The 14288-nt window shown below is 44.0% G+C and overlaps 1 protein-coding gene across 6 annotated transcripts in view; it reads left to right on the forward strand.

The window, feature by feature from the left end:
- The window catches only part of LOC131675359 (uncharacterized), a 376622-nt gene that overhangs the window by 158836 nt on the left and 203498 nt on the right, over nucleotides 1-14288 (forward strand). The gene's annotated exons all lie outside the window — the stretch shown is intronic.

Below are 14288 nucleotides of genomic sequence, written 5' to 3' on the forward strand. Positions count from 1 at the left end.
AGACTGGCTGTTTACAGAAGGAATCTGACACTCACGAAATGACACGAATTCTTACATATGGAATGTACGTAATACATTGTTTTTAAGCTAAAAAATACTCGAGATCTTTAAATTAGCGTCTTATAAACACAATAATAGCAATAGAATACATATAACAACTTTCTGCAAAATGTTAGTCTTTAAATCATATATATGACATGAATAAAGCGGTTATCCATGTCATTCTGTGTAATTTGCAATCTGCGCTCACACAAAAATTATTGAGATATTTTATTATCAGAATTGATCCTTAAGAATGCTACTGAGATGATTATTTAAACATTTCGAGGGTTTTTCAAGCTAAAATATCCTTTTATGTATATTTTTCATGTCAGAATTAATATTATTTTTATTCTGTCAGATTACTTCTGTAAACAGCCACTGAAGTAGCGAACAACCTATTTCAGTTATTCTATGACAAACAGGTTATATGGTATCGTAACAAATTATCACCGAAAGGTGCAGAATTTGATTTTGAATATTATAAGTGAAATCGTGATAACAGGTTATTTATGTAACTAATATGTACTAATATACTGTACTGCTATGTTGAATCTTTCTACAAAGTAGTATTTTCAGTTGGTTTACGTTCAAAACAGGTCATAGTAATTTCTAAGAAGTATCAATAGATAATAGGGAAGATACACATAACAATTATAATTATTATCTGTCACAACACATCTCTGGCACTAATATACTTAAGCATTCTGCTGTATTAGTTGCAGATATTCCCATCAAAGTAATAATTTCGATAGGAGTGACTTGTATGCAAGAGAAGTTAAACTAGTGAAAATGCTATTTTTATTAGTGCTATCTCAAGCAATTTATATTAAATTCTGCCTACAACTACAGGAAGGAGTCAAATTCAATCGTTAGAGTATTTGTCAGAAAGGATGTGTGTCACTAATATATTAAATTTATGTGTGGATTTATTATTATTATGGTAGAGTATTATTTGTCAGAGCATTTCTTTCAACCCTTTCAATCACAGCAGCCATTACGAGGGTCGTTTGAAAAGTCCATGCAAAAATAAAATCTGCTTGATATTTTGTAATAAATCTTTTTTATTTTTCAACATAGTCTCCTTTTAGGCTTATACACTTCATCCAACGCTGCTCTAGTTTGTTAATCCCTTCCAAATAATAGGATTTGTCCAAGTTTGTAAAATAGGCATTCGTTTCTGCAATCACCTCCTCGTTTGAATAAAGTCTTTTCCCCGCCAGCCATTTTTTCATATTAGGGAACTAATAGTAGTCCAACGGAGCCAAGTCTGGAGAATAGGGGGGATATGAAACGAGTTGGAACCCTATCTCCATCAGTTTTGCGGCCATAACTGCTGAGGCGTGAGCTGGCGCATTGTCGTGGTGGAAGAGGACTTTTTTGTGAGCCAATCGTTGACGTTTCTCTAGCAACTCGGTTTTCAAACGATCCAATAACGATGAATAATATTCGCCTGTAATGTAACCCTTTTCCAGATAGTCGATGAAGATTATTCCTTGCGAATCCCAAAAGACAGTCGCCATAACCTTCCCGGCCGAAGGAATTGTCTTCGCCTTTTTCAGAGCAGATTCCCCCTTGGTAACCCATTGTTTAGACTATTCTTTGGTCTCAGGAGTGAAGTGATGTATCCATGTTTCATCTACAGTGATGTAACGACGCTTAAAGTCTTGCGGATTTTGCTGGAACAGCTGCAATCATTCTTGCAACACTTCACACGATCTCGTTTTTGGTCGCATAATCACCATAATGTTTATCAAGCTTCTGTTTAATCTCCTGAGGCCTATTGCCTTTGAAAAATTAATGTTTAATCAATACACGAAATTCTTTTTCGTCCAACCACTCGATTTCTTTGATTGAAACGAATGTAAAACGCAAAGTAATTGGCTGATCTGGCTGAAACTTGGTGTGTACTTTTCCAAGATATGCCACTAACTGAAAATAACCTTGATACGCACTAGTAGCGCCATCTCTCTGACTTTGCACGGACTTTTCAAACAACCCTCGTATACTGGCTACATATTTTATTTCCTTTTTTTTTCGTTAATTCTTTTAAATCATCGGTAAATCTGGAACTTTTTATATTTTTGATACTAAATTTCTAAAGTTTTTACGAACTCATGCATAATTATCATTATTATAATTAAATATATGCAAAAAAGGGGTATTTTCATAAATCTATCATGAAGACATACTGAAAATTATCTATTTTAAAGTTTTTGGGATTGCTGTTTGCGAATGAGAAATCAGATTTCAAAAATTTAATATGATGGATTCAATATGGCGAAAGAAAAATGTCATGTTCGGCAAAAAGAGAACTGAAATCTGGTTTTGTGGAGTTTTGGGGTCGCTGGTAACAAATATTATGTCAGATTCTAAGAATCCTACAAATTAAAAATGGCGAATCCAATATGGCTGACCAAAAATTTTTAAGTTTATTAAATGTGAACTGAAAAAAAAATATACATAGCTAAAAAATATTCATTCATTACGAATTTAAAAATAAATCGAGTGTTTTTCGACCTATAAACCTCATCGAATCTATAATTTTCTATAATACAAATAAATATTTTCCGTACTACTCTATATCAGTGCTTTGAAATTTTTTAAATTCAATAGAATTGATCTGATTAGACATCTACAATCATAGAAAAGCACTACTCCCCCTGAAATTTATAAATCAAATGATTAAAAAAGTTTTTTTTCCAACACTATAATTCTTGTCTAATATTGAAAATCATCTAATAGAAATAAACAAATCTAGAAAAATAAAAATTTCATTTTATTCACAATAAGGTGAAAAACTAAAATACAGAAAAGTGAAGTGTCAATATTTTTCTTCTCTAGACGAGTAATCTACTATTGATACAAATTAAAGTTTATACTAATCAATGAATATTCAGCAGAATATTCATTGCTAAATTTCATAATTTTTTTATTCCGTTCTGTACTGTGTAATAATTAATAAGTCATAATATAATCTAACTAGGATCAAATATTGTACAAAAACAATATTCATCATGGATTCTTGTGAAATCTCAAGTGGTAATAAAAGTGAAGATGATTAATATAAAAATTATAGTGATTTAGAATGAAATACACGAGATATTAATGAAAATTGAGAAAATAGATTGTTCAAGTCGACATCATTCACCTAATGAAAATCAGAGCCTTTTCGAAGATGAAAGCGGCAACGAAACTCCATTATCTACAAGATTAGCTGCTGTAGATGGCATTTGGGATAACAAAATAAGACAATTTGACAAAACTATTTCTGGAGATTGGAGTCCAAAACTTTCTCTCAATATTTATTCACCTTTAGAAATTTTCGTTTGCTTATTTTCTTATAGTTCGATTGATAAAATTGTAGAATAAACTCATTTGAATGGGCATCAATTACATAAATCTTATCTGGAAACAAACAGAGAAGAAGTACTGAGATTTTTTGGTATCAACATCATGATAGGAGTGAGTAAATTACTATATTAACATCATGATAGTAGTTTGGGACTATTGGTCTAATTAAATCTCAAAAGATACACTATAAACAAGCTTGTTAACAGGATGTTTAGAATTTACCGAGCAGTAATTAATAGTAACGGTAGACACTATGATGAAAGCAGTGTTTAATTTATTCTCTAGTTCGATGTTATTTATTAATGATGATATTATTATTGTCATGTTAGAACTATTTATTATACACAGATAATATAATTGATAAATAAATTTATATATATTTACGACCAATGTTGAAAACAACTTATTTAGAAAAATAATCATTGTGTTTTAGAAAACTATTTTATGGTAACTGTACAGATATAAAAATTGTACCAAAGAATACAATGTTGTTTATATGTATATTAAATGTGGTAAAGGTTCATTGTTATTTCAAAAACTAAATTCATACAAACATAAAATATATTATTAAAGTAGCCAATTTCAGCGCGTTTTGCGCGCTCAAAAAACGCTGTTATATACCACTGACCGTATTTCATACAATCAATTTACAAAAAATATCAGATAAAGAAGAGTAAAAATTTTTTTTCTGAAAAAAAAATCTAAAAAAATTACGTTGCATTCTACTGAGATTAAAAAACATTTCCTTTCAGACAAATATGTTTCTATCTCTTGCATTTACCGAGATATTTTAAATTAAAAAAAAAAGTTAATTTCTAAGAAAAATTCATTACGCGCGTTGTATTTGACAAATTCGAATTCACAATCTGCATTTTAGATAGCGCTTGGAAAAAGCTAAAAAATGACAAATCTTGAATTTTACTACAATTTTTTTCACAATATAGATAGAAATGAAAGATTGGCAATAAAGTTTTGAATTTTCAAATTTGAATTATGATTAGAACAAGTTAGAGCAGGACATCAATCGCATTTGATGTATACGTAATTTGAAAGCTCTTTTCAATAGCTTTCAAATACACCGTCGCTGATCTCTGTATATTCATTGTACACCTACATTTGAAGGCATGTGCGACGGATGCCGGACATGACGAAGCACAGCATAAAGTAAAATACACTTATTTATTTTCTCCACTAAGATCACACTCAAGTTTATAGAAAGCGGATAAGCGCGCGAGAGAGCAAACGTGTGAGCTCATCGGTTATCTTTTGTAGATAGAGAGAGAGTAGCATCCTCGCGCTACGAGCGACTGCTTGCACCGATGCTGCCGCGGCTCGCAAGGTCAGATGGCAACCGTTGGGACTTCAAATGCATATAAAATTTCTAAGTTTTGAATAATTTTGTATAGAATGAGCAAAAGTAACTGACAGGGACTGTAATTTTAATCTACATAAGTCATTCTAATATAGTTAATTTGTGTAATCGGTATATCTGGAGTAGATAAGCAATGTATGTTTCAAGCCACTTCGTGAGAGGTCCAGATGGCTTGAAACATCCATACTCGTTTGCGCAAGTATGCGCGTTCTGCGTACGCGTCGCGGGTATTTGAGAGTGGGTGGTACCTCTCAGAGTCCTCCCCTGACCTAGTCGCGACCGCCAGAGCCCCCCTCGACTCTTATTAGTAAATAACAAAATAATACATTTTATTATTTACTAATTTTATTATATCGACTGCCAAGGTAGATTCCGCCTATAGAGCTTGTTAAAGTAGGACACTGTGAGCCCTTGGAAAAGAAGTAGCGTCTCTAGCTTGTTAGGCGCGTTTTCGATAGTTAGATGAATCTCTCTATCTCTCTCTGCCACGCTGTAAACCGTAACACCTACACCCCAGCTTCATCGACCCTCGACCTCGTTAGCCGACCACGCTCTAACCCCGAACTGCTACACCCGAATTTCCTTAACGCACAAGCTGGTTACACTGCCACGCTGTAACCCCAAACTCTTAACCCCAATTTCCTTAACCCTCGAGCTGGTTACACTGCCACACTCTAAGCCCAAACTCCTACACCCGAATTTCATCAACCTTCGAGCTGGATACCCTGTCACGCTCTAACCCCGAACTCCCACTCCCGAATTTCATCAATCATCGAGCTGGTTACCGTACCACGCCCTAGCCCCAAACGCCTACGCCGGAATTTCATCAACCCTCGACCTCGTTAGCCTGCCACGCTCTAACCCCGAATTGCTACACCCGAATTTCCTTAACCCAACCCACAAGCTGGTTACTCCTACACTCCAATTTCATCAACCCTCGAGCTGGTTACCCTGCCAAGCTCTAAGCCCAAACACCTACACCCGAATTTCATCAACCTTCGAGCTGGTTACCCTGTCACGCTCTGACCCCAAACTGCTACAAGCGAATTTCATCAACCCTCGAGCTGGTTACCCTGCCACGCTCTAAGCCCGAACTCCTACATCCGAATTTCATTAACCTTCCAGCTCGTTACCCTGTCACGCTCTAACCCCGAACTGCTTCAAGCGAATTTCCTTAACCCTCGAGCTGGTTACCTTGCCACGCTGTAACCCCGAACTGCTACAAGCGAATTTCTTTAACGCTCAAGCTGGTTACCCTGCCACGTTGTAAACCCGAACTCCTACACCCGAATTTCATCAACCCTCGAGCTTGTTACCCTGCCACGCTCTAAGCCCAAACTCCCGCTCACCAATTTCATCAACCCTCGAGCTGGGTACCCTGCCACGCTCTAAGCCCAAACTCCTACACCCGAATTTCATCAACCTTCCAGCTCGTTACCCTGTCACGCTCTAACCCCGAACTGCTACAAGCGAATTTGCTTAACCCTCGAGCTGGTTACTCTGCCACGCTCTAAGCCCAAACTCCTACACCCGAATTTCATCAACCATCGAGCTGGTTTCCCTGTCACGCTCTAACCCCGAACTGCTACAAGCGAATTTCCTTAACCCTCGAACTGGTTACGCTGCCACGCTGTAACCCGTAACACCTACACCCCAATTTCATCGACCCTCGATCTGGTTACCCTGCCACGCTCTAAGCCCAAACTCCTACACCCGAATTTCATCAACCTTCCAGCTCGTTACCCTGTCACGCTCTAACCCCGAACTGATTCAAGCGAATTTCATCAACCTTTGAGCTAGTTACCCTGTCACGCTCTAACCCCGTGTAATAGCGTCGGCGTGCAATGCCGATTTATTCACTACTATTACCAATTATTTATAAAAGGGGGAAGGCAAGGGAGGCGGTGTATCGCTCCAAGCAAAGCAGGAAGGAGAACAGCGGGCAAATGATTTCACACACACAACTCTTTGACAAACCGTTTATTACAACGCACTACCTAGAGTGCCGGTGAAAGTACAAATACTTATTAACAACAACGCGCAAACTTAATCTAAACGAGATGACCGGCACGTTAGCGCCATGTTACCTTGTTAACCGGCTCAAACGATTACTTAAACTACACACTGCCGAAAACTACGCCGGCTCGGAAAAGCCTGGCGTAGCAACGCGAACCGTGAGAATCGCCGAGGAAAGGAAGAGATATAGAGAGAGAGAGGAATCGGTGACCTGACCAAATTCTGGTGGACGTCGCTTTTGCTGGCAGCCTTGAAGGTGTCCCACCGACGGCTAAGCTGGAAAACCCCTAGTTGCTGCGTGGCCGGCGACCTGGCAGAAAAGGCTGTCGGGTGTTGCCTCGATGACAGCTTTTTGCAGGGCAACTGCTGCGTCGCTGGCAGAGGAAGTCCCGTCCGGCCAATCTGCTCAGGAATGCTGACTTCTTCCGGACAAAGGGCCGGCAGCGATGGTCACCAACTAACTCGTACGACTCGTAAGACTAATTGCTGCCGCGCGCGTCGCGTAACTCTCTATCGCGAGTGCATGAGAGCCGGCTTCTCACGCCTTCTCCCACCACTCGCCTCCTAATCGGCGGCACACGGCAATGCCGGTCACGACAAGTGCCGCGCGCCAAGCCCAACTTAGACTATAGTTTTCTCCCTCTTTCTCTCTCTCTCGCACTCTCAATACTCGAACGCGTCGTCGCGTCCACGGCTTTTCCTTCCACTCTCGTGCGTTGCTGAAAAATAAAAGGGCAGGCATCAGGCACGTGGTAAAAACGTGCGCTTGATGACGGCCGTGCGCCTTTGCCCAGGAAGGAGAGGGAGACAAGCGAACGGTGCAGGCCATGACGGGCCTACACCGTCACAGCCCCTCCGAAGGCCGAAGCTCTCCCTTGGAGGCAAGGCCTTACCTCACTTTAAGCTCTCTTTAAGCTCTCTCTCTCTTTCCGGCAAATGGCTCACGGCTCGGTCAAACGCTACAAACTAAAAATAGCTTATACATAAACTTATAACACTTAAACTAGCTTAATCTAAGTTTCATTATTTAAACGAAGATTCGAATTAATGACCGTTCTATGCAAGCTAAGTCTTACAACATCAAGCACAAGAGCAAAACGATTATTCTAAAAGAAAATGAATCCAAAAAAAAGAACTTTTAATTAACGCACAACCCGATCGAATCAACGGCGCATCAGGACGCCACACGCACGTATCCGCCTCATAAAGAATACCATACCTTGCCTTCGGAGACTAATTTTTCCTCTCCAAATACTTGAGGCGGATTAATTCCTCCGCCACCGGGGTAAGGGAGCCAGCACCACTGAGCCGTTGACCGCTCGCGACAGCTGCTACCAGCGGGGTCGCCTCCGATGTTTGCATCGGGGCAACTTCCGCCGGGAGCGAGCTCGACCCGTTGCGCGACCGAGACTCAACGTCGCTCGTCTGCTGCCGAGCGCTTTACGGCCGGGACCGGTCCCGCCGGCAACGGGGAAGGAATCGGTACGTCGCGGCCCGAACCGGCACTGCCAAGCTGGACAGTCGAGGCACTTGGAGGCAGTGGCCGAGCTTCGGCTTGAGAGGCCGCCAGCTCTTCCTGCTAAGGAAGAGCGGTAGGTCTCTCAGCCTGGCTCGATTCCAACTGCTCCAGCGCCATCGACTGCTCAGCGCGAAGCGCGGCGCTCAACTCGATCGTGGCAACGGATTGCGCAGAGCGATCAGGCTCAACGGGTGCGACTGCTCCTGACTCCATCGGCGTACCTTCCAAAATACTATACTAATAATATAAAATCTATAAACAAAATATAATAGCACATACGTTAAACAATTAAAATAAACAGATATACAGTCTACTCGCAACCTTTAACTCTACGAGGTGGTATGTATCGCTTCAATTCCGATACATGTACTCTCGTGCTACGGTGTTTGCTATCTGTTTGCAACTCATAAATCTCGGATGAAACTACGCTAATAATCTTAAACGGACCGTCGTACTTCGGATCTAATTTCGCGTTCTTACCCACGGCAGCGTTAGAAAGCGTATGGACTTTCCGCCAGACTAGATCGCCTACTTGGAAGAGTACTTGCTTTCTACCTTTATCATATTGACGCTTCTGCCTTTCTTGAGCTTCTTCAATATGTTTCGCCACTAGGTCTCGAAGCGCATTCAATCGCGTTAACCGATCCGTCCACGCTTGCGTATCAATTTTCGTGATAGACAACTTCTTTTCTAACTCTCTTCTATGACTTTTAACCGGCCGAGGATCTCTACCAAAGTTTGAGAACGCCGGTGATACCTTAGTCGACGACTGCGTCGCGGTATTTAAAGCGTGCCTAAACTCGTTCAAATAACGGTCCCAGCTTCGGTGGTCTTTATCAACGAACATAGCAATCATAGTTTTCACCGTCTTATTGACGCGTTCAACCGGATCGCTCTGCTGATGATATGCGGGGCACAACACGTACTCGATGCCGTGCTCTCGCAACATACCTTGGAAGATCACGCTCTTGTATGCTTTCGCATTATCGCTTATCAAGTACTCTGGCGTTTCCCATCTAAATAAGATTAATTCTTCCAAGGCAGCGGCGAGAGCAGGCCCGTCTGCCGACCTAAGCGGTTTCAGTTCTATTCACTTGGTGAATAGATCTTGAAACACAACCATATACAGAAACCTGTTTTTGCTACGCGGTAGCTCGACTACGTCCGTGGCTACTACGGCCCACGGGCGTTCTACTGCACGTTTTCCCATTAAGCCGAGCGGCGCCTGTTGTACAGTTTTGTACTCCTGCACTTTTTACATTCGGCAATAAAGGTACTAACGTCGTACCAAACGCCCGGCCAGTAGTACTCACGTGCTAACCTATCGTAAGTCTTTTCGCGGCCTAAATGTCCAGAGGAGGGCTCGCAATGAGCGTCGCGCAACACGCTTTCTCCATGCTCGACCGGCACTACCATGCGCCAACACTCTTCTCTGTTAGTGATCGGATCGAGCAAATGGTTCTGCATGAATTTATAGAGCGTGCTACCTTCTACTCTCCAAGTTCTATACTTTTTCGGCCTAGATAACACGTCCTGTATCCGTTGCAAATACCACTTATCGCTCGTGTCCTCAAACGCACATACCTCATATTCGCCTTCGAATTCTCTAGATAGCGCGTCTGGCACATGGTGTAATGCCCCTTTCCTATGTACTATCTCGCAGTCGTGTTGCTGAAACTCAAGTACCCACCTCTCTAACCGACCTGTAAGTTCTCTTTTATTCAAAATTTTCGTAAGCGCGCTATGATCAGTAACTACAATAAAGTGTGACCCTTCTATGTACGGTCTAAATTTCTTTACCGCGAATAGAACGGCTAAAAACTCTATCTCACTAACCGTGTAGTTACGCTCATGTGTGTTAAGCATTCGGCTGGCATAGCATATCGGATGCTCGCCATCGTCGAATATCTGAACTAGACACGCGCCTACCGCAAAAGATGAACTGTCGCAGTGCAAGTAGAAAGGACGCGCGAAGTCCGGGCGCGCAAGAACAGGCGCCTCAGTCAACGCGCGCTTCAACCTTTCAAATGCGACTTGCTGAGCTTCACCCCAGTCCCACGGTTGATCTTTACGAATCAATTTTGTTAGAGGAACTTTAATATCACTTTCATGTTCGATAAACCTAGCGTACCAGCCTACCATCCCGAGAAAGCGACGCAACTGAGCTACGTTGCTCGGAGCCGGATAGTCTACAATCGGTTGCATCTTGTTGTCGTCTGGACGCAAACCCTCACTGTCTAAGCGATAGCCCAAATACGTCACTTCTGTGCAGAAGAAATCCGACTTCTCGAGATTAATTTCCAGACCTACGCTACCTAACCTTTTTAATACCTTTTCTAGCCAAAAGACATGACTTTCAAAGTCCGCGCTAACCACTAGTAAATCATCAAGGTACCAGAAAACGTGCGGTTCGTATTCAGGCCCGAAAAGTGCGTCCATGACTCTCATAAACGTTGCCGGCGCGTTTACCAAACCGAACGGCATCCTTTCGAACTCCCAGAGACCTAATCCCGGTACTGCAAAAGCTGTATACTGCTTGCTCGTTTCCGAGAGCGGAATCTACCAGAATGCTGACTTTAAGTCGATTTTCGAAATATGGACCGCGCCGCGCAACCTATCTAAGATTGAGTCCATGCTTGGCATTGGATAAGCGTCAATCTTTGTCACTTTATTAACCGGCCTAAAATCTAGACAAAATCTATAACCGCCGTCTTGCTTACGTACGACTACCGGCGCGCTACACCATTGACTGTTCGACGGCCTGATTATCTTTGCCTTCCACAGGCGCATCGTTTCTTCCTACAGGAAGGCCAAGATTTTCGGCGACATTCGACGCATTGGCGTTTTAATCGGGGGCGCGTCACCTACATCGATAATATGTTCGATAACGTTAGTGACTGCCGGTGAATCACCAGACTCGGGGACGATCCGGCGAACAAGCGCCATGATCGTCTCGCGCTGAGTCTCTTCGGACCTATTCAAACCTGCGCATTCCACAAACACGTCAACTGCTTCGTCGGCAAATTGACACCAATCGCTCTGATCACCTGACCGCCAAGCACGATTCCCGAAATCAATGTTAATTTGCCAGTTCTTAAGAAATCCGCGCCTAATAATAGGTCGTGTTTTAAAGTTGACACGGCCGTCACGGTCAGCCAGGCGATTCTACCACCTATCTCAACACACAGTCTGAGATCGCCCAATGTTCGCGCCTTTTCACCTGAAATACCTTGCACGAATATAGTTGGCGGCCTCAAACGTTCCTCGTATCTTTGTGCAAGTCTCGGTCCTACAACTGACACCTGAGCACCTGAGTCCAGCAGCGCGTTATAGACTTCATTGCCTAACTTCACCTTCAAGAAAAACCTATTTTCTGTCACGGCTACTAACGCTTGATCTGACTCTTCCGTTCTTAGTAAAGGTACTGAGCTATCCTCAGTCTCCCCCCTCACCGAAACGGACGGTGCGTCTGTACAGACAACCGGACGCTTGCCCAAAGTTACGGAGTTGGCGGGTTCGTCAAATATGTGTGCATTATCTATGCGCGAATTTGTTGAGACCGCCGTGTCGCCAGATGTGGAAGAGTCCACGTTCAGCTGAGTTTTGTTCTTTCCGACCGCATCCCACGCATCGTACTTAAACAAAATTCCGCTTGTCGCCTTGTCCCGTTATTCATGACCGGCCCTAGCACTAACACGTTGAATCGAGGCTTTTCCGCCGCGCGAAATGCTCGATTTTTGGTTCTCTGGCTTTAGGGGCCCGTCCAACGCCGAGGAAATAGACTCTCCATTAGCTACGAGATCTGTTCTCTCCAGCTTCTCGTCAGCTATATCGTGAACGACCTCTCTACCCGGCCTACAAACGACTTGCTTACTTTCGTTTGCATCCGATTCTAACTTCCCATCTACATCTAAAACTACTGGTCTACAGACGACTTGCTTTCTTTCGCATGTATCCGATTCTATTTCTAACCTCACGTTAATGATGCGATCGGAATTCCTTATTTCCGACGCAACAACCGAGTTGCTCTTCCTTTTTAGCAACTCGTCTATCCAAACCGCCCGTTCGATTTGCTTTAAGCAGGAGTCGCTGAGCGGTCGGCGGCTCCTGCACCCGAGTTTCCCTGTCTTACTTGACTACAAGTCGGACAATTTCGGAAGACAAATCCAACGGTCCCGCAAACCTGACACTCTGGCTTGGCCTCCGTCGGTCTCGGCGGGCAATTGTTCGCATAGTGCCCCGGTTGTCGGCACTTATAGCAAACAATCGGCTGTGAATTCTGCGCAGCCGGGCACTGAGACTTTTGATGGCTAACCAGACCACACGCGAAACACGCGCCTGCAAAAGGACGTGGTCCTCTCGCAGCACTTGTTTGAGCGCCATTAGCTTGTCCACGCTGTTGTGGAATCAAACTCGGTGCAGAAAACATCGGCACCTGGGCGCCCGGCGGCTGCGCCGCAACGTTCTGCTGAGCTGCAATATTCGGTTGCGCTGCAACATTCGGTTGCGCAGCCTGCTGCGAAGAGCGGTTCGTCGCCTGCGGCTTCGCGCCTTGGGCATTAGCCGCGGCAACTTCGCTCTTCGGCCCTTTGCCCTTGGCCTTTGCCTTTTTTCTGTTAGCGCGCGTTTCTTTGGCCGGTTCTACTGTTAAAACCTCGTCTAATTCGCTCGCGACCTGTTCTACCGTGACGACTGCTTTCTTTCCGGCTAATTTCTTAGGCTCGGTATAAGCAGACTCTGGTACGAGCGTAACGTCCGCGCTCGGTGGACGTTGCCACCTTCTCCAACCTATCATACGATCTTCTAACGCTAGGCCGGCTTCCTTGAATTGGCTTAGGTCTTTAAACGCTTTGGTTTCAAGGTATCGCCTATACTGCGGATGTAACCCTTCCACAATAATAGCTACTTGCTTTTTGTCGGAAACCGGCGGATCGAAACGTCTCAAGATCGACTGGAAGGCCGCTACATATTCGGAGATGCGTTCGCGTTCTCCTTGCGACCTCTGCATCAATTCCCTATACAACTGCTGCCTACTAAGCCGACGACAAAAATTAGCTGAAAAGCTCTTCCTGAATTCCGATAAAGTCGCCCATTGCTTTCGATTAAGCTCGTACCAAGTACGCGCCTTACCACGCAAACTAGTGCCTACTGCGTTTAGCAACTCTTTATCCGGAATTCTATAAAAGCGCTGACAGTCCTCTAGTCCTGATAAATAGCTAATCGCGCTCGTATTACCATCATCCGAAAAACGAAGCGACCAGGCATTTAGCGCACTAACACCATCGGTTGGCACGCCATTGATATATTTGACATGCTTTGGACTTTTCTTTTTCCTTTCAGCTTTCGTCGTCTTGTCGCTTCTACGCGACGCGCCTTTCCTTTGCTCTCCGATCTCTGACTCGGAGGAGCTCGAGAGATCTACGGTGCTGCCATGGTCCGGCAAAATTTTCGCCTTGACCGGCTTACACTTCGACGCTCTCGTTGAAGCTCTGGACTCCGAGTCCGAGTCTCCCTTTTCTCGCCTAAACACTCGCGCGCCTACGCTAACAGGCGCTCGCCCAGCTCTTTCCCATTCAGAGATCCATGACTCTCTATCCGATGGTGGGCAATCAGGAAAGAGGACCTGACTCACTGGCTGAGCGCTTGAGCGAATCTGGTAAGCAGGGCCGGCGGCCGCTGGCACGTTGAGCGCCGCGCAGCCGATCGTCGGATCGGCTTGCAACGGCTGTTGAGCCTGTTGCGCAGCCTGATCCGCACCACCCTGCATTGCCTCTCTCGGTACCCTATACACGGTGTTTGTGCCGTCAGTAATGCCTTGTTGCACTTCCCGCCGGTATATCCATCGCGGAACAGCTGTTATTGCATTCCATACCTGGCTCAAGGTGCCAGCACTACGTCTCTCTGTGTCGGGCGCATTCGTAGCGCGCGCGCCTCGCTCTGGGGGGTAGTTCTTACTGGACTGGTTACCGGCGAGATAACCTCCTCGCG

The sequence above is a fragment of the Phymastichus coffea genome, unplaced genomic scaffold (genome assembly GCF_024137745.1).
Source record: "Phymastichus coffea isolate CEN01 unplaced genomic scaffold, Cenicafe_Pcof_1.1 PCOF00020, whole genome shotgun sequence".
In the NCBI taxonomy this organism is placed as follows: Eukaryota; Metazoa; Arthropoda; class Insecta; order Hymenoptera; family Eulophidae; genus Phymastichus; species Phymastichus coffea.